The sequence below is a fragment of the Mastigoproctus giganteus genome, chromosome 10, assembly GCF_048544385.1.
Source record: "Mastigoproctus giganteus isolate SK-2022 chromosome 10, ASM4854438v1, whole genome shotgun sequence".
Taxonomy (NCBI): domain Eukaryota; kingdom Metazoa; phylum Arthropoda; class Arachnida; order Uropygi; family Thelyphonidae; genus Mastigoproctus; species Mastigoproctus giganteus.
In genome coordinates this window covers 24,621,968-24,643,937 of record NC_143584.1, presented here as the reverse complement: position 1 = coordinate 24,643,937, position 21,970 = coordinate 24,621,968, and positions in this window count along the sequence as shown.

Genomic DNA, 21,970 nt, shown 5'->3' with positions numbered 1-21,970 from the left:
GCAGTTTTTTTTTTTTTTGTTTTTTTTTCTCATGTAATCTGTGATTTTGTGTACCTTTTCTGGAACAGTTTGTTTTTTTATGTAATATTTGTTTTTATATTCTAGAATGTTTTTTGATAATTCGTTATTTGTAATATGGGAAATATTTTTATGTTATTTTTTATTCGCAATATTAAAATTTTATCATGAAAAAAAAAATGTACCCATTTTATTTTCCTAGTTGTAAAAAAAAAAGAAAAAAGTCGCGTGTCTGCCGAGCATGCGCGGTAGATGGTTTTATGTGAAACATCCTTTGCGTTTCTTTTAGGTATTTTGATTTGTATATATTGATTACGAAATAAAAGAGCTTTTGTATTGTAAATATTTTATTGATCATTCACAAATTTCCATAATTTCTGGAAGACAATATACAATGGATTTATGATAACTAAAGTGAGAGACGTATATTGGCAAACCCAGGGTCCTGAGCTGGATATCATCATTCTTCTCTTTCTTGGTGGTTCCTTTCTACTTCTCTCTCTGTCTCTCTCTCAGGGTAACTCGGGGATTTTTTTTTTCTTTGGCTGGTGCAGCATAAGCCTCAGGCTTCCTTGTACCATGTGGCTAATAATAATAAAAAAAATAATTTGCTATTGCAACGTATCTAAATGTCGGGGCACCTAAAAATTGAAGGTTATGTGCCTCAAACAGCTGCGTATGCCAAAATGCGAGGCGAAATAAGAAATTGTTGACAAATCTTTGTATTGTTGCAGTCATATGACATATTTGCAATCATACTTATGGGAGTAGTAACTGCAGGAAGTATGTCACGTCATACTATTCAAAAAGTTAGAACTCGAGATATTGTACTAGTCACGAAAATGCGTCACGCGCCCTAATATAATCATACTACTAGTGAGTGCTCCAAACAGACTAGTGTGGGAAGTGCCTCTGGCAGACACCGCGGCTGACGTCACTTCCGTGAGCGATCAGATTTACTCAGTAGGTAACCCCCCCCCCAAAGGATTTTTACCTCAAAAAGTCATAAATGCGAGCCCATTGTTAAAATATTCACAGCTCACCACAGTATATGATAACAACCTTGTCAATCAGTTTGTCCCTGGAAAGACTACAAGGCTCGCCGACCGGGCTAGCCGAGTGGGTAAAGTACCTGCCCGGCAACTCAAAGGTCGCGGGTTCGATTCCCGCCTCGGGCTTGAATTTTTCCAGCGTGGTCTACGTTTGTTAGCAGGAGCAACTGTTTTTACATCAAGAATATGGATGAACCACATTAGCCCACTAGGTATGAATGCCATAACTATTGCTCCCATTCATGTTGCTGACGAACAAATATTTTGCATCTACAATCACCTGCAAAGGTGTTTTTAAGGATGATAGAAGGGGGTGCAAGAATATTTGCTAATGCTATTGAGACAGTATTAAGGGGGTTGGAAAACTTGGTCTGGGAGGATATACTGACATAGATTAGCAGCTGCCTCAGGCAGAGTTGAGAGTCATTCTTGCACTGCTTCTATTAGGACACAGCAGTCTGGAAGCAAATTGTTAGAGATTACAGTGCCTTAGAGAAGTCCCCCATGCGATAAGCACAATGGAATTGCTAGGCATGTGGTAAACAAATTTGAAGTACTGGTCAGTAAATGCAGACAGGGATGTTAAAGACATGGTGGCACTCAGACCATTAAGAGAAAGCTGTAGCTATACTTTTTAATAGTGATGACTTCATGCGTTAAGAATCTGCAGATCACAATGTATTGATATTAAACTTACTTAAAGATGTAACTAAGTGTCAAGGGCGAAGGGAAGAGCTTTTGCTTTTGTAAAGGTGACTGCAATGGTCTCGGACAGTTGTTAAAATCTATTCAATGAGAATGAGTGATGTTACTAATGTCAAATCCTGGATGAGAAGAATTCAGTAAAGTAATTGTAGAAACTACTAAGCGTTTATGCCAACTGGGAGATACTGTTCAAGGGTTAGACCTAGAATATCAGATAAACTGAGAAGACTAATGGCAAAGTAGTAAGTACAAACTAGTCTGCATTGGAGTCATGATTAGGCTAGCTGTCATTATGAAAAGTCTGGCTAAGAATGCAAATAAAAGTAGCAAAGAATTCTTTGCTTATCTTAACACTAGAAGGAAATGGGTGAACCACATTAGCCCGCTAGGTATGAATGGCATAACTATTGATCCCATTCATGTTGCTGACAAATATTTTGCATTTACAATCACCTGCAAAGTTGTTTATAGGGATCAGAATATGCCAGAAGTACACAAAGTTATAAGGTAATTACCTAGAACACGAGGGTAATTTCTTAATAACTGAGAAGGTGAAAGAAATTGTTGAAACTGAAAGTAAATATGACACCCGTGACTGATTGATCTACCAAATTATAATAAAAAGCAGCAAAAGAGGTGAGCAAACCTTTAGCTATAAGGGTTTGCTCACCCTTAGTGAGTGGACAGAAATGATGGGATACCTACCTAGTAATCGGTTGACCCAGATAAGGGCAGCCACGGCAAGGCACTGAGTTCAATAGTTCACAAAAGTGTTCCACAGGTATTTCCATCCATGCTGCACTGTTTTCCATAATTCCATCGCATTCCTGGGTGGGGGATTCAAAGCTTGAATTAACCTTTACACAGCATCCCAAAGGTGGTCCACATTGTTCATGTCCGGTGAATGGGGAGGCCATTCCATGGTAAAATCTGTGGAATGTTCTTCGAACCATCAAGTCACCACAGCTCTGTGGGGAGAAGCATTGTTCTGCTGAAAGAGTCCATTACCCTGTGGGTGCACGATGACCACAAAGGGATGCAGATGGTCTGAAAGGATAGACACGTAACCTGGACCATTCGGAGATGCGTCTAGACGTACCAGAAATTCCAACTTGTGCCAGTTGAACACACCCCAGACCATTACTGACTGTCCACAGACCTGAACAGTTCGTTGTTGACATGACGGGTGCATAGCTTCGTGCAGTTTCCATCAGATATCCACCCTTCTGTCTGCTCGGAATAACTAGAAACGCGACTCATCGGACCACGAGACGTCTCCAAGGTCCAGTGCCGGTGTTCTTTTGCCCAGTCTAATACCATGTGACGTGGTATTAGAATAGGACTGGGGGATCAGTGGCTCCCATAGTCTATTGCTGCTAATGATCGCCTGATGGTCTTGATGGATATGTTTCTGGCACCTCCATCGTTGAAGGCTGTGATTTGTGCCACTGTCGCTGTCCAGTTATCTAAGACAATGCAAGATAGACATCGACGGCAATGTTCATCCACCACCGTTCTCAGCCTACAGTGTTGTACATTGAGATGTTAATCCGGAAATGGTGTATTACGATACACTCTTGATACTGTCAAATGGATATAGTGCATTTTCTGTGCTACCTCCGCAATAGTGACCCATGCATCAGGCACCCATTATCATCCCTCTTTCAAAGTCGGCTAACTCATACTAATCTATATTAGCTACCTCACAACTAATCCATACTGACATCGAATTACCGTCTGTGTGAATGCAGCGTACCTATATTGAAGGCAGTGTACTTTCGGAATTGGCAGGAAATGTCCTGACTCCCACAGACAGTGTCAAATTCCTAGGAGTAATCCTTGATGCCAACCTCACCTATAAAAAACAAATCCAAGCTCAGTATTCCAAAGCCCTAAGAGCGTTCTGGGGTATGTGGACATGTGTATATGTAAAGGGCGGCTCCTAGAACGTTTGTTCAACTCCGCCTCGTATCTCTGTTAAGAACAGTAGCACTACAAATGGGCCAGATATGTGTGTGACGTCGGTTTGTGTGTATTATGTGTGTGTTTTGTAGTTCTGTTCTGGCCGCTTGGCTACCCAGAAGCATCAGTCACCTGGACAGATGATTCTGGGTACTCGTCCACACCACGGGAAGGTGGGCCAGTCCATATAAAGCATGTACTGTCTCAAGAGAGACTCTGACCCACCTAATATTGTCAGAAGGTAGGCCAGGATCCTCTGGGGGCCCATTCCAGAGGGAAAAAAAAAAAAAAAAAAAGATCACCCGTGGTGCTGGATTTGGAACCAAAATTATTAAAATAAAACATTTATGTAACTAAATAATAAAATAAATAAAATTAAAAAAAAAAAAAAAAAAAGGAAGAAAGCACTTAATTTTGTCTGCAGGCCGAGGAAAATTTCATTTCTTGAGGATTTAAGTTTATGTATTATTAAAGGAGATCTAACCAGCTATGCATCAGCAGGACCGTTGTGCTGCATCCTGTTGAGATCTGTCGACACTGAACGCCTTCGAAGAAATACGCCTTGAGCGAAAGCCTGAAGAATCTGAAATGACTCCGAGCTTTGAAGCAGAGACGACTCCTGTCCTGATTGAAAATTAGTAAGTGCTTGAAGAGGAAGTCTGAGATCGTCATACAGGGAGCAATGAAACAAGATGTGATCCCAACTCTCTGGTGATCCACACGAACAGAGGTCTGTTTGTGATAAATTGAACCTAAGAAGACTCTGGTTCATCGATCCACGTCCTGTCAACAGGTACGACGTGAATATGTCCATACAGAACCACAATCGAACACGTTTATCAAGGAGAAATGAAACTTGTGGTATAAATTTTCTTGTTGTTGCACCAACGGGAGCTGTATCCCATCGAGACTGCCAAATGTTTACTAACTCGTTCCACAGTCTCCTTCTTTCTCTTTTAGCATCTTCTTGAAGGTTGATGGTTATTCCAAGAAATTCGGCCTCAATCTGCCTTTTCAGTCTGTATAAAAAGCCTCTATAAGTAACTTGCAAGTCTAAAGGTAATGTTCCGGCTAGTACTTGCAGAGCTTGCGTCGAGACTGTCCTGCATGCCTTAACTAAACACCGCAAAATGGTTCTCTGCAATGAGGCGAGTTTTGTAATGAAGTGTTTGAGCCGTGCCCTGTGAAACCATCCACCGGCAGCATACGTGATTAGAGGGAGGAAAACTGCATTGTAATAAATCCTTAAAGTTTTTCTGGAGAGCCCCCATTCAACACGGGACACCCTAACAATTGCACCAGTAAATCTCCGTATTTTTGATGATAAGTTTGTCAAATGAGGAATAAAATTGAGACTGGAATCAATTACCACTCCTAGAACCTTGTACTCTTTAACTATGGGGAGACGAATGTTGTTGATCTTGACCAACGGAGGACGAGTGATATCCAACTTTGATCCAAGAATCATCATCTTTGTTTTTGACAAGCTGATTTTAAGCTTATTGGCCACAGTCCAATCGTAGAGATCCCGGAGAACAAAATTTGCGGTATTTTCCAGATCGGCCCTAGAGTTACCATTTACCGAGATGGTGAGATCGTCTGCATACGCTATTATTTTGACGTTACCGAAAGATCGGGAGAGCCACTGCTGCAGCACCATGTTCCATGTAAAAGGACCCAATATAGAGCCTTGTGGGCACCCTCTAGATACTGATCTTGATACTTGGATATGTTTAGCCTTGACTATTATGGTTCTATTAGCAAAGTAATTGCGGATTAAAAGGTAAAGGTGGTTGGAGCACCTAGCCGATCGCAGACGCTCCAGGACGCTCTCCCACCAAAGGGAGTCGAAGGCACCCTCGAAGTCGATGAAAACAGCCAGGGTATATTTATGTACCGAGTTTTGAACTGAAGAGACAAAGTCCACAAGAGCATCCTCGCAGGAACGTCCGGGACAGAACCCATATTGACTTTTTGAAAGCAGATCCTGTTCTACCAGTAGGGTATTCAATCTAATGGCCATTAGTCGCTCTAGCAATTTACCCAAGTTAGCCAGCAGAGCGATCGGCCTGTACGATCTAGCCGTTCCAGGAGGCTTATACGGCTTTCTGATCAACTTAACTAGAGCGACCTTCCAAATTTCCGGAAACGTTTCTTCCTGAAGGCATCTGTTGAATAAGTTTAGAAGAACGTAAGGTTTTAATTTCAAGACTCTGATGATAAAAATGTTTTCTATAAGATCTAGTCCTGGGCACTTCTGAACATTAACTTTATGGGAGACAGCCTGCAGTTCATCCAACGTAAAAGGTTCGGTGGTTGTTGAGGACACATAAAATTCATTGTCTGATCGGATTTTAGAGTGAATAGGTAAGTCTGAGGTAGGATCATCCAACGGAAAAAGAGCATCTAAGATTGCATTTGTAGAATCATGCCAGTTCAGTGTTTCCACGGAGTCTACCACAATTGAGCCAAATATGTTAGAACTAGAGGTTTTTCCTCTTACAATCTTGTATAGAAGACCCCAAGGGTTAGCATTTCCAGAGGTGTGAACGAAATTCATCCACGTTTCACGCTTTCGAGAGGCAATGGCCTTCACGTAGCTTTTCCTCAAAGAAGAATACTGCTGGTAGAAACGATTAACGTCGGCTTGGGGCCAGTCTCTATGCCTTTGGTAGTACCTACGGGCTCGATGAACTTCCCTTCTTAACTGCGATAACTCCTGCGTCCACCATGAGCACGTCTTCTGGTTAACCCTCTTTTTCCTAGAAGACTTATATGACGCTTTTATTATAGCATTTTGAATATAGTTCACTTGATGAGAAATAGGTGAGGTTTCAAAAGAAGCAAGTTTCTGTTCGTCAAGGTCCAGAAGAATGGAAGAGTCAAAAGTATTCCAGTCAATGTTTCTGATGGAAAATCTTATTAATTCTGGCTGTGAGAAAGTGTGTGAAGATGGAACCGTAGAATCAGGGGTAAGCATATAGTAGATGACTCTATGGTCACTGGTGCACCAGTCCGTATACACGGTCCAGTCAGTAAGCCGCAAATCGAAGTGAGAGTTTGTCATCGTTATATCTATATTAGATTCTCCTGCATAACTTGAGAAAGTATGAGGGTGATTTGGCTTGTTGTGAATTGAAACACAATGATTAATTATGAACTCCTCCAAGAGAAGGCCACGTGCATCTGTAGAAGAGCTGTGCCAAAAGTTTGATTTTGCGTTGACGTCCGATGAGATCAATATATTGCTGTTCGGTCCCAAAGTATTTATGACAGTCTCTAGGTAAGCAAGAGAGTGATTAAAGTCCTCCGATGGAGGGCAGTAGAGAGAAATTAAGTAAAAATTCATTACGGAGTGTGTGACAAGAACGCAGGTAGAGAACTGAGTGCAAAAACCATGAAGAACCGTGATGTCTAAAGAGTCATTAAGAATTAATATACAAGATTTGGGATTCTGGTCAACGGGTTGTATTATTCTCATTTTTAACGAGTAACCCAGGATTTTAGACTGTGGTCCAGACTGGACGCGTGCAAAATAAGGCTCTTGTATAGCGACAATGTCAATACAATTTGTCTCGGCAGAAAGCCTAATCTCGTCAGCTACTGCCCGAGATCGCTGCCCATTTATCTGCATAATCCTCAGACGGTCTTTCTCCCTCACAGACGAAACTGGCGTAGAACCGTTTAGAGAGGTAGTGTTGTTTACATTATGTACAGAGTAATGAGTCAAATTACTCATAAGCGGTCCTTATTCTTGCGGTTTCTAATGCTCTTTTATATTCAGGACATTCACTGTCCTTTACAGAATGGCTGTACTCCCGTTTACGTCGCTTGCAGTTTACGCAGCAAGCCGCCTCTTCTTTATGAGGGCACTCAGAGAAAACATGACCACTGCGGGCACAGTGACCGCACGAAGGGGATTCGTGGGAACAAAACTGTGTAGTGTGCCCATATCCTAAGCAGAGGTAACACTTGGTTACAATTGTAAACCGACGGAATTTGTGAAAACTCCAAGATAAGAAAATCCTTTCTTGGGACAGAAGGTGTTTGTACATTCTTGGCGGGAAGCTTATTACCCAATTCACAAGTGACGACGATCTTGCACGTGTAGTAAATCTGAGAGCAATTTCCTGTTTACATTCCTCTAAGGAAAATCCATAGTCAGCCAAGTTTTTCACATGAAGATTTTCGATTATATCTTCTTTAGTTAAATCTTTTGGAATGTCGTAAAGAAGCAAAGACGGGTTTCCCATGCGAGGGCGACCGAGAGAGACGCCAGCCGAAGTAAGAGACTCAGAAGCAGATAAATGTTCTAAGTCTGTCTTGGTAGCAGTTTCTACAATAACTCCTTTATTTCGTATCATGCGTAGGGACTTAATTTTAACAGTTTTAAAATTGTTACTAAGACTTGAGGGTCTTAGTAACGAGATTTTTAACATCGCCACTTGTTTTGCACCCACTGGTGTCTGAAGCTCGAAGAATAATAACATTATCAGTTTTAACTTTCGGTTGTCCAGTCTTTTGTACCGATATTCGAACAGTGTCTGCATATGATCTAGGAACAGGAGAAGCAGGTAGTAACTCAGAATGATTAGGTTCTGGACATGACAAGTGTGGCTCCCTTATCAGCTGAGAATCAATAACCTCGGATCCTATCAGATCCTTTGATTTCTCTTGTCTGGCCGTATCTGAATTCATCACGAATGCCGGGCAGGTATTTATAATTCTATCAAGGAGATCTGTTCTGTTTTGTACCTCCTGATTAAGCGCCTTTAGTTTTTCGTTTTCAATGAGAAGTGACATTGTCACGGTTTCCAAATTATGCCACTTTTCTCTTAGGATGTTACCAGCTGTTTTAGTAATCTTGTTTCCCTCTTGGGAGAGAAACCCAGAAAAATCATTATGCAGTTTCGATATGGTACCCAGAATGCCAGGTGCGTCCATTTCATTTAGCTTTGTTTGTAAGTTCAATTCATCTTCGGAGCCTGTATCCAACTTGTAATTCGTTGGCTCCCCCTTTGCGATATCACTATCCAACTCTGACTGTATATTTTTAGCCAGTGTTTTTTGCGTTGCAGAGTCCTGCAATGAGCCATCCAATTCCATCTGCTCAGTGGAAAGAGATTTCCGACGAAAAGTTTCATCTTGCGAAGACTCAGAATCATCCGATCCCTCGAGGGCAACTTGTGGATTTAATAACCCAGAATTTTCAGCCGTAGATACTGGCGGAAGAAACTCCTCAGTATTAGGAAGTTGTTTGTCATCCATGTATAGGTTTAAGTGGGTTAAAGAAAACACACGAACTAAATGCAGTTTAATTATATCCGCTTCAGATGTCTTCCAGCTAAAGTCTGTCCCTTAAGGCACACAAAAGGCCACAGATTCCTAAAATATCTCACAGCAAAGCAACTTATTGCCTGTGAGAATAATAGAAGCAAAGTTCAGTGGGGGTGGGGAGGGTTTAATCCCTAACTTTGTCGCCACGTGACGTAGTCCTTGACCTTGTAAGCACCGTATTGTCTTACAAGCGACTATTGCTGCATTCCGCTGCTGAGTCAACAATAGACTGACTGTTCATTTCAACAAAACACCGAAGCACACATGCCTAAAAATTAAATATTAACATATTACCTGTCCAGGATTCCTTTAGCCGACTCTATATCCAGATTCCGGTCATCATAAGCTCTCTGTCAATATGTAATTCGTGTATAATCCTTTTAGGTTTACTTTGATATTTGAATATTTTAACGGAGCACTGAATTCAATAACTCACTGTTCACCGCCACCTAGCGGACCCCTCCGTTCTGGGGTATAAAAATTGATCTGTGCAAAACGCACAATAAGCAAATAATCAAGAAGTACCTCACAACTTACTTCTGTAGTGTACTCTCCTATGCCGCGGCGCCTCCGTAGCCAGGTGGGAAGGAGCAGCAGTGCGTAACATACGCTTCTTGATTAGACCGGGGTTCGAGCCCGTCACCACCAAATACAGATGATGCGGAAAGGTCAGGGAATGACCACCGCATATCCCGGAGCAATATGGCCTAAGCTGCTAATGCTCCTAAAAAAACCAAACAACAACAACAATCCTATGCCGTGGAATTTTGGTCGGCGGCACCACCACCAGCCTCAGGAAACTATGGGGCCTCGAATTCTGGGTGCTGAAGTGGACCAACTTGTGGTCGCACCAGATCTACACAACATCTAAATCAACTCTCTGCTGCAACCTGCAGTATACGCCCATAGTCCACAGAGCCCATGTGCTAAAAATAAAGTCATTCCTTCATCTGTGCTCAGCTAAGCAGGATCACATCAACATCTGGAACATGGTTGGTTGGCGTTTGCTAGGCAGACATCTCCGTAGTACCCCCTCCTTATGCTCAAGGCTCCAGCGGTTACAGAATTTCAAGAGACACTTGCCTAATGTGACTCTGGATAATCTCAACATCGACATCGACCTGTGGACTATAGACAAGGCATATCGAGATGGCATCTTGTCCCATCTTGCTGTTTGTAAAGGACATTTATGTAAGGGCCGATCTTAGTAAGTTAACCGATGTCATTTCATGTTCTGCTCAACTTGTAGTCCTTTTTCTCTGTAAGTACTACTTCATTTTTACATTTTGATTATCATCTTTGCTTTGATCTATTAATTATTATTTAGTTATAATTATTATTATTATTTTATTTATTTATTTATTATTTTTTTTTTTATAATTCGAAATCACTTGTATAAAAAACAAATTGTAAGATTCCTCTGGCTTTCTGTGTAAGGAATCACTATTGTATAAAATTTATGTTAATAAAGAATCTTATTATTATTATATACATGCCAAGCGGTGGGTTCGTCCTCTAGCGAGAGGGGACTCAGCATTGCATTGCCCAGGAACCAGATGTCCCATGAATTCTGTCCTATCAGTGTATAAAAGCATACTTGGATTTAAGGGAAGTCCCTATGGATTTGAGATGTTCAAATATGTCAGTTCCAGGGGAAATAATGGCATCGCTTTTTAAAGGAATAAAGCAGGGCATTCTAGAGAGGAATGCAGTTATACAGCAGCAACAGCATGGATTTGTTAGGGTACGATCTTTTTTGACTAAACTGATTGTATACTGATGGAGTAAAAAAGGAATTGGATGCAAAAGTAATTTTGCTATTTATATTTCAGAAATTCTTTTTATACTCTTGCACATAAGACATGGGAACTGCTCTTCTTGGACAAATGTTATATCTTGTTATAAATGTTAAAATCTTGAAGCTAATCAAGATATTCTGCTGTAACATCTTGAAAAGTTTGGGAAGTGGCAATTGAAGTTTAGTTTAGATAAAAACAAGGTACTGAATATATGGGTAGCAGTAATAAAAGAATATCATTCCAAATGTGTGGTATCACGCTGTTAGGCAAAGGAGAACGAAAAGGACCTGAGGGCAATTGGGCAATCAGACATGAAGTTGTTCTCTGAGCAGTGCAGACGGTCTGCTAGAACAGCTCACAAAGTTTTTTTTTTTTTTTTTTCAGTTATATATAGAATTTTGCCAGCATGATGATACAATTACCATTTCCAAGAAAGACCATGTCTGCAAATTGTAGCATCCAGAAACTTTGCACCTACAAGATCTGATTGAAGTGTTTAAGGAGTTGAATGAATTGAGTAAGCTAAACATTTATGGCTTTCTTATTCTTGCTTAGACATTATAAGGGGCATAAAATTAAATCCAGGAAAGTTGATTATGGGACGTGCAGAAATTTGCTTTCAGCCAGAGGGTGGTTGATTGTTGGAACAAACTTCCACCTGGTGTGGAAGTAGTAGCTTCAATAAATTTTTGGTCCTTGAGGTTGTCACAGACATTCTCTCAGATATGCCAGACAAGCTGTACTTGCTACCTGGGAGTCTAAAACGCTGATGGAACTGATATTCGGGTGACACTCAAGTCAAGTGGACCCAATTTCGGCGACGTCCGGACGGTCTGTGACAGCCAAATCCTCTGCTTGCACCTTCACTATGATGGGACTGTTAGTAATCCTGGGTATAACCTCCATGCACAAGCACATGGTGGGTGACCACCCAGGTGTGAACCAATGTAAGCAGGGGTCGAGGTGTGGCGCCCACACCACATGGAGGAACGCCGCCCCTCTATGTTACCAAGCAGTACTAGGTGATAGATGACTCTCATCAACCGGTGAAATACCACCACTTTGCTTATTGGAGGCTTGAAGTGGTGGAACCCATGTTTAGTCTCTAGAGCTAAGTTCCGGTCAACCCTTCCGAATCTCTTCCATCATACAGTATGATTGATGACTTTTGAGGTTATGATGAACGTCGTGGCGAGATCCAATATTCCTTACATTTCGAGGGTACAGCTCTAAAACGGTTTTCGCAGGCCGGCCGCTAGTTAGTACACCGGACCGAACCTATTGGTAACCCTCTAGGAGGCTTCCGGATCAGTTAGTGTATAATCTTGCTACCTCTACTCTGCCAGATAGTGACTGGAGGGAGTCCGAGTAGTGGGTATGCGGGGAGCATTGTCGAGGCCACGTTATGTCAACGATCTGGGTATATTCTTACCACATGTAGGCCATATCCAAAAATTTCATTACTTCATACAGCATGTCCCACCCACTTTTTCTTACTGTTGAATACACCATGAATTGTCAAACTAATAGAGCAAGCTTATCTGCGAAAAGATCTAAACCTCCCAAGCACTTCCAAATTCACTTCACAAATGTACGTGGTCTCAATTCTAATCTCGACGATGTCCATTTCTACTTGCAGTCTGCCAAACCCCATGGACGTTTTCTGACAGAATCTCAGTTATCGGTTGATTCAACTACTGCTCATCTCAGATGCCCAAATTATTCGCTGTATGATTCCTTTCGCCTCAAAGGTGCTACTTGTGCATATGTCCGTTCTGATATTCCCTGTCAGAGACTTGGCAATTTGGAATCTCCTCTCTTTGATCTTCTCTGGCTTAAAATCTCTCTACCTCATTGTGTCAAATTCATCTGTTGTCTCTACCGTTCTCAATCACTTGGAACTCTTTGACTTCCTCTCTTTTCAACTTGACTTTCTCCAGTCCAACTTTCCTAACAGTGAGGTAATTTTCCTTGGTGATTTTAATGTTCACAACTCCAGCTGGCTTCCGTTTTCTAGTCACACCGACACAGCTGGTCGAGATGCTGAGGCTTTTGCAATTACTAATGACCTTGCACAGATTGTTCATTTACCTACAAGAATACCGGACAATCCCAATCATACAGCCAATACGCTTGATCTTTTTCTCACAAACAACCCTTCTAAGTACACGGTCGAAGTGAGAGGTCCTTTAGGCACTTCAGATCACAACTTGGTGATTGTCTCTTCTCCAATGGAACCTTTATCTCATGGCTATTCCCAACCTCGTGTTGTTTGGCGTTACAAGAATGCAAAATGGGATGACCTGCGTGACTTCTTTTCTTCTTTTCCTTGGTCGGATTACTATTTCAAAACTTCTGATGTCAACGTTTGCTCAGATCGTGTCAGTGAAATTATTCTTGCAGGAATGGAATCCTTTATCCCACACTCCACTTTAAAATCTCATCCTTTATCTAAACCTTGGTTTTTCAATAAATGTGCTAAGGCTGTTCAAGAGAAGAATGTTGCATATCGTAATTGGCTTGTTTCTAATTCTTCAGTTTCATTTTCTGCCTACACCAAAGCTCGCAACAATTGTAAAGCAGTTATTAATCAGTCCAAACTAGAGTTTGAACAGGCTAAGAGTAGAAAACTTGCTTCATGCCCTAATGGTAGCCGAGCATTCTGGTGTCTTGCCAAAGCTATTGGCCGCAACTTTTGCCCATCTCTGCTTCCACCTCTGTCCAAACCAGATGGTTCTGTTGTCACTTCAGCCAAGGATAAAGCTGACCTGCTAGCATCCCATTTTTCTTCCAGCTCATGTATTAATGATCTTATTAAAACACCTCCCACCATTCCCAACACGGTCCATTCAATGCCTCCTGTGGTCTTCCGTCAAAAGGATATCAGAAGGATTTTGATGAATCTTGATGCTAAGAAAGCTCCAGGTCCTGATGGTATTTCTCCACTTGTTCTCAAAATCTGTGCTCCTGAACTTACTCCTATTCTTTGCCGGCTTTTTTCACTTTCTTATTCCAAAGGTGTTTTTCCTTCTGCTTGGAAATTTGCTCATATCCAGCCAGTTCCTAAAAAGGGTGACAAATCCCTCCCATCCAATTATCGTCCCATTGCAATTACTTCTACTCTTTCTAAAGTAGTGGAGAAATCAATTAACCGCCAACTCTTAAATTAACTATTCCGTCTGATCAACGATCGCCAGTATGGATTCTGTCAATGTCGATCCACTGGTGATATTCTGGCTTACGTTACCCATTTATGGACTAATTCGATGGAAAGGTTCGGTGAAACACAAGTAGTTGCTCTTGACATCTCAAAGGCTTTTGATCGTGTTTGGCATAAAGGTCTTCTAAACAAGCTTCCATCTTATGGTTTGCCAACTGTTTTTAGTAATTGGTTATCCAGTTTTCTCTCTGATCGCTCACTGAGGGTGATGGTAGATGGCTCTCTGTCTTCTAACTTCTCCACTAATGCCGGTGTCCCCCAAGGTTCAGTTCTTTCCCCCACTCTTTTCCTCTTGTATATCAATGACCTTCTTCCATTGACTGGAAATCCTATCCATAGTTTTGCCGATGATAGCACATTGCATTCAACTTTCCGTTTTGAGAAATCTTGTCCTGCTCAATCAGCTTCAACTTCTCGAAAATCTGCTACCAATTCCTTAAATGCCGATCTTCAGGTAATTCTCCAGTGGGGCAAAGACAACTTAGTTGATTTCAACCCTTCTAAAACTCAGTCTTGTCTTATATCTCGCAAAAAGGATTCTTCTGCTCCTATCTTATCTTTAGTGACACTCCAATTTCTAGGCAAAAGGATATATCTCTTTTGGGGATTACCCTGACTTCTAATCTCTCTCTTGGCACAAGCACATTACAAATATTGCTTCCTCTGCATCTAAAAAACTTGGTTTTCTCTTTTGCTCTCGGCGTTACTTTTCTTCCAAACAGCTGCTCACTCTGTATAAATCGCAAATCCGCCTGGCCATGGAATATTGTTCCCACATTTGGGGTGGTTCCCCCAAAACCTCTCTCAGGCTTCTTGATTCCATTCAGAAGAGGGCAGTTAGGTTAATTAATGATTCATCTCTAACAGAGTCTCTCCACTCGCTTTCTCATAGACGCACTGTTTCTGCTGCTTGGCTCTTTTACAGATACTTCCATGGGCACTGTTCTTTTGAATTGGCTTCTATAATTCCCGCTCTCTCTTTCACAACAGTCCGAACACGTTCCGCCACCAGCCAACATTCATTTACTGTCCAACTTCAAACCCACAGAACCAACTTTTCATCTTCCTCATTTATTCATTCAACTGCTGTTTTCTGGAACAACCTTCCTTCGTACTTATTTCCTGAAAATTACAATCTACAGAAGTTCAAGTCCAATGTCAACAAATATCTTCTTTCGTCTTCTCAACCTCCAACCCAAGCACGGTACTAAGTACTATAGGTTCTAATACCTCTCGTGTTTGGGGTTCACATAAAAAAAAAAAAAAAAAAAAAGACAAAGCAGGTGGACAAGTGATGTAGTCCATTGTTAGTTGCCCGAATGTTTTCTAACTGTTGGCTTGCATGCAGGACAGCCTATGCTCACCATGACCAATGAGGTGTGGGTGCTGGCATAGCTGCTCTGTCCACTGTCCATTTCTTGGAACACCTTTACAGCATTTGCGCAATTTCCGTAATACTGCCACCCTTCTACTAGTACCTGACTCATCCCTTTTTCAGTCTGTCAGGTCACTCCCTTTCCCAAGTTGATCAAATACTTCACGTGGACTGCATGATACAAATCTGCAATATCACATTTAATGGTTCTCACAATGTGTGCCACCATCAGTGACATAACCAGTGTAGAGTGTGTTTAGTGTCAAATGGGACCAGTGGTTTCCCCCATCTCCGCGTAGTATACATTGTGGGTGTGAAACAGAACACTGTCAATGCTAGAGGTTTAAAGGTATATGTGTAGTGTCGTGTACCGTTGTTGCTCTGGTCATTTAGGTGCTGGGCCCCTAATGGGTCCCAACGTTGTCCACACTCCCCCCCCCGTGGAGGCAGACCAGGTACACCACTATTATAGTTATTTACTCTGGCAGGTCCTGCCACCTAATTTCCTGAGATTTCAGTGGCTAGGACTTAAGAGAAAAAAAAACGCTACAGATAGGGATCAGCCAAATGGAGTACTGGTTATGCGATTTGATGTTGTTATTAAGTTTTTTGGTGTAGGGCTCAAGCAATTTAGAGATGGTTCGGATGCTGGTTATAAGTTAGAGAAGGGGGAGGGAGACTGAAGGCTGGAGGTAAAAGAGAGAGAGAGATAAGGGGTCCATAGAGAAGATGACCCCCAAAACAGTGGAGCAGGCCCATGCCCCACTAGAGGGAAAAGAGGGGCGGGAGGGGAAAGGAGACCAGGGGTAACCTCCCCCACACCTGGGTGATGGAGGAAAAGAATGATGCAAGGGAGCGTAGCAAGAAAAGCTTAATGGCAGCAGCTGAGCTGTGCTCGTAGAGTGTCATACCTGGGACGAACTTCCCATCCTGTCTTCTTTTTTAGAGTCTGGTGAGCCTGATTGTGGTCACATTTGGGACTGTACGTCATGAGTCTCGCCCGATGTATACTTGTCACCACGAGTTCGGAGCTTTCAGGTCTGGTCATCAGGTGTGTAGTTATCACTGGACTGGGTCACTAGTAGGAGTCTCTCCTCGAATTTTTCCCGTTTGTTACCCCTTTTCTCTCTCTCTCTTCAAAATTAGAGATGTATGTTAACTGCAGTTAGACTTGGGGGTAGTTTCAGGGCTCCCGCCCATTTAGTCACTGGGTTAGCAGAGCTGCATAATATCATAGTTTGTGAAGAGTCTAAATCAGGATGGTCCAAAACAGTGTTGTCATTCATGGGACAGAGTCCCCTTCAAATATCGATGGTAGTCAAGTTGACAGTCCTGCTTGAAGTTGGGCAAGACGAGTTAGTCAGTTTCCAGTGGTAGGGATCTTCTTCTTGTGAAGAGCTCTGGAGTTTTGAAAAACACCAGAAGTTTTTTTCAAAGCTTCTGGAGTTGGATTGAAATTAATACTGGTAATCAGAATGCAGCGAAGGTCCTCATACAAAGGGCAGTCATACATTAGGTGATTCCAACTCTCCCGCTCTCCACAGTGGCTGAGGGGATCATCAATAATTCCAAGACTTGAGAGCTTGGCTCTGATGGATGCGTGACCTGTTAGCATGAAAATTGTGTACAGGCCAGGGGAGAACCATAAAGGAGACTTGGAATATACCTTGTTGATATGTGGAATAAATTTCATAGTGATATCTCCTTTAGTAGAGTTAGCCCATCTATCTTGCCAGGTCTGCTGTAAATGGAGGCTAAGGCACTTCTTTTCAGCCTTCCAGTTGTTAGTGGGATCAATGGTGTGGTAAGTGTAAGTGTAAGTGTAAGTGTGTGTTGTTGTCTTACGGCACCAGGGGTTTCCCCCATCTCCGCGTTGCTTTCATTGTGGTGAACCAGTTCACTGGGAAATGCCAGAGATTTAAAAGTGTGTGGGAATTGTTCATGTGTTGTGTTCTGTACCGTTGTTCATCTGGTCATTTAGCCGTTGGACCCCTATTGAGGCCCAACGTTGTCCCACTTACGCCCCGTGGAGGCAGACCAGGAACCCAGTAGCTGTAGATTCACTCTGGCAGGTCCTGCCGCTTAATTTCCTGGGATTTCGGCGGCTAGGACCTTAAAAAAAAAAAAAATAAATAAAATAAAAAAAAAAAAATAAAAATAAATAAATAAAAAAAATAATAATAAAAATAAATATATAAGTAAATAAAAAATCTGCGCTGGGGTAATGTCGCTTTGGTTTGCTAGGCCGAGTTTTGGGCGTAAGGTAATTTTATCATATTTAGTTTTTGACGTGTGGGGCTTTCGCTATGATGAAGGTAGAGAGGGGAGGGAGACCGAAGATTGGGGGGAAAAGACAGAAATATGGGGCCAATAGAGTAGATAGCCCCAGTTTTCAGTGGGGCATGCCCATGCCCCACCAGAGTAGAAGTTTGGGGGTGGAGGAGAAGGAACAAAAAATGTCCCCTCCCCCCAAGGAAGTGGGAATAATAGGTGAAGAGGGCGAGGGTGTCCTCTTCAGATCGCCATCAAGCTGTTTGCAACTGTGCTGCGTTTAGTCTGTTCTCTACTGTCTGTGCTGCATTCCCCCGTCCTTGCTTTTCTCTTCCGTGTGATCAGCACTCTTCTTTTCCAAGTACTGGTCCTCTGCAAGGTTTCAGTTTTTTTGTCACATTTGGCGCCGATTTTTGTCAATCTCTGTGTACGTTGCTGTAGATAGCTATTAGTGTTTTTCTCCTGGTGAATAAGTCTTGCGCATACTGGGAGAGTGCCCTATATTCATCCTCAGTGTCCAGGAAGTGGTGCTCCAGTCCTTTTGGGAAGTATCTTAACCTTGTTATTAGTAGCCCTCTGAGGTCTTCATAGTGTTGACAATCATAGACTATGTGGCTCCAGCTTTCACTTTCTCCACATATGCAGTTGGGGTCCTCAACAAGTCGGAAGCCAAACAGCTTCTCCTTGTAGGGTCCGTGTCCGGTTAATAGTGTTGTCATATGGTACCCTGGGAAGTACCACGGTGGCTGCTTTGGGTATATTTTCTGGAGGTCTGGTAGAAATCTTTTTGTTACTTCGCCTTTTGTAGTCTCTGTCCATCTTCTCTGCCAAAGATCTAGGAGGTGGGTCTGTAGCCTATTTTTTTCGTGTTTTAGGTTGCCCGCCGGGTCAGTCGTGTATCCTTGGTGGGTAGCGGCCACTCCCCTGGCCAGCAAAAACAGTAGCCCGGCCTGAACTGCCTCCAGGTCCAGAGGGAGCGCTCCAGCAAGTACCTGCAATGCTGGGGTACTTACCGTGCTGCAGGCGCGCGTTGTTGATAGCAGTATGGTCCTTTGGGTCATTTCTAGTGTTCTTTTGTTGACTACCAGTGTCGTTTTTGGATACCAAACCGCTGCTGCATAGGTGATTGCAGGCAGGAAGGTTGTTTTATAGTAAAGCATCAGTGCTTTTTTCTTGAGTCCCCAATCTTTCCTTGTGATTCTGGTTACCAGTCCAGAGTATCCTCTGATTTTTCTTCTGATGTATTTCAGATGCGGCTGGAACGTCATGTTTTTATCTAGGATAACGCCCAGATACTTCAGTTGGCTCACAAATTTGATTGTTGCATTGTTGATTTTAATTTGCGGGGGTCGTCGTAGTTGCAGAGTCCCCTTTAGCAGGATCGATGAGGTCTTGTCTGACGATATTTTCAGCTGGTTCTTTGATGCCCATTGCTGCAGCCGCTGCAGTGCCTGATTTGCCAGCGTCTCCAATTGGGCCCTGGAGTCCGCCTCTACCGTCAATGTCAAGTCGTCCGCGAAGGCGTGTACTGCCACAGAACCCAGGTCCGTAGTCAGGAATTCATCGAGCACCATTGTCCACAGAAGCGGCCCAAGCACCGATCCCTGCGGACATCCTCTGTGCACCTCTCTTGTTATTTTTTGATAGTGTACATTGATTTCCACTCTTCTTTGTGTTAAATAGCTTTCGATTACTTTGTAGAGGTTAAGAGGCACCTCAGCCTCCCTCAACCTTGCCAGGACGCTTGGCCACCAAAGTGAATCAAACGCCCCAGCAAAGTCAACAGAGATGAGCAGCAGATACTTTCGTCTACAATCCTGGAAAATCCTTAGCAAGTTTCCCAGTGCGTCCACGGTTGAGGATCCTGGTCTGAAGCCATACTGATTTCTGGCATGTAGGCCTGCCGCTTCATAGTGTTTTATAACTCTCACATGGAGTAATCTTTCAAACAATTTGCTTGCCACTGGGAGCAGTGCGATGGGTCGATATGAATCCGGAAATTCTGGATTTTTGGTAGGATTTTTCAGTATTAGTTTTAAATTTGCTGTTTTCCATGCAGTTGGGAAATGTCCTGTTTCCAAGCATCTATTGTATAGTGTTAGGAGTAGGTGCGGATTGTATTCCACGGTTTTCTTCAGTATTTCAGGCTCAATAAGATCGAGGCCCGGGCATTTTCTATTTCTGACCCTACTAGCGGCCACGCTGAGTTCATCCAGGGTGAAGGGAGGCTCAATCGCCTGGTTTCTGTAGTTATCGTTTCTGTAGCATGTCTGTTTCTGACCTGGCATAGTTAACATATTTGGTTTTTGATATATTCTGTCGAGTATGTTATTCATCGACTGCTCCCAGGTTGTGGTGAGATCTCCCTGCCGAGTCCTAGTGGTAGAAATCACCTCCCCCCTAGGCAGTCTATTGGTTGTTACTTTGTAGACAATGCCCCAGGGGTCATTGTTCCCTGCTGTGGAGACCAAGGACTCCCAAGAGCGTCTTTTACTTGTCTTTATGGCGTCAGTGTACCGGTTTCTTATTTGTCTATATATTTGCCTCAGGGCTTCAACCTCATTTGCTGGCCATGTTCTTCGGGCCCTCTGGAAGTCCTTCCTACTCTTGTTCATTTGTCGCCGGAGCATGGCAATGTCCCGGGTCCACCAGGGGACTGCGCCCAGTCGGGGTTGTTTCTTCCTGATAGTTTGGTTGCTGATATCTATCATCAATTTAGTAATTGCCTTCTGCAGTTCGTTCGGATTATTCTGTGGATCTAGGGACGGAGGTTTGTTGTTAACCGCTGTAGTTAGTAGCTCTTTGTATTGGGGCCAATCTGCCTTGGCAACTGCGTATCTGTGGGGTGTTTGTATATTTGCTGTTGTTCTTGGCAGCGTTCTTGTTACTTTGCAGGTGATGACTCGATGGTCCGAGGTGGTCCAAGCGTCTTCCACCCTCCAGTCGGTCACGTGGTTCGCCAATGGTGTGGTATATAAACGTCACCGATGTGCCTTTTGATAATTGGTAGAGGCATCCGCATCGTAATCGTATCATCTCCAGGTCCAAAGGGAGGGCGCCTGCCAGCACCTGAAGTTCACAGGTGCTGACAGTATGGCCGGCCCTGGTAATGGTAAGAAGGATAAATCTTTGAATAGTTTCGAGCTTCTTTCTGTTTACTGCTATTTTTGCTCTCGGATACCATATCCCTGCAGTGTATGTAATCGCGGTAGAAATACTGTTCTGTAGAACAGGGAGAGAGTGCGGCGGTTGAGGCCCCAATCCCGCTGCGTAACTTTAGCGACCAAGGCAGTATAGTTCCTTAACTTTGCCTGCAAGTGTTTCAAATGTGGAAGGAATGTAAGGCCTAGAAATACTCCAGGATTATTAGTAGATATTTCAATTTAATATGTGCACATTGCAATCGATGAGCGCGATTGTTGGCATCTGATTTTTTTTTTTTTTTTTTTTTTTTGATGGCTCTCGGGTGTGGGCGACCTGGGAGCGTAATTTTGCAGGCACCTGCCGGTTTTGCACGGCCACTGCTGGGTGCGGGATTTTCTGGTGTTATTTTAACACTGACATAGGAGTAGACCCAGGTTCGGCTCCTTATGCTAGGGTGAGCATCGAGTGGTATTTGCCCATGTTGGTGGCTGCCACTTGATGGCAGAGACGCCTGGTAAATACACATTTACATTTCAGGCCGAGTTGATTAAGAGTTTTTTTTTTTTTTTTTTTTTTTTTCTCTCTCTACATGACAATTGGTGGAGATGGACGAATAGTCCTGGTGCCACTGTGAGACAGGTATACATATAGATATTTCAATTCAGTAGTGAAATGTATTGTAATCTCGTTTATCTTAATTTGTGGTCGTCTTCTTAGGGCCCCTTTCAGTAAGATGGAATTAGTTTTCATTGGAGAGATATTTGAAGATTATGATCCCTTGCCCAGTTTTGTTATATCGAGAGAGCCTGATTTGCAGAATTCTCTAGTTGCGCTCTGCAGTCTGCAGACCCGGCCAGGATCAAATCATCTGCATAGGCCTGGGAGATAACTTCATTCAGGTTGGTGGTGAGGAAGTCATCAAGTACAACATTCCAAAGGAGCGACCCCAGTACCACGCCTTGGGGACAGCCCCTGTAAAGCTGGCGTATGACTCTGCAGTATGGTGCATTGACATTTATTTCTCTGGCTGTGAGGTAGCTTCTTATGCTGTTATAGAGGTTTCCGAGAAGTCAGGCACGTCTTAGTC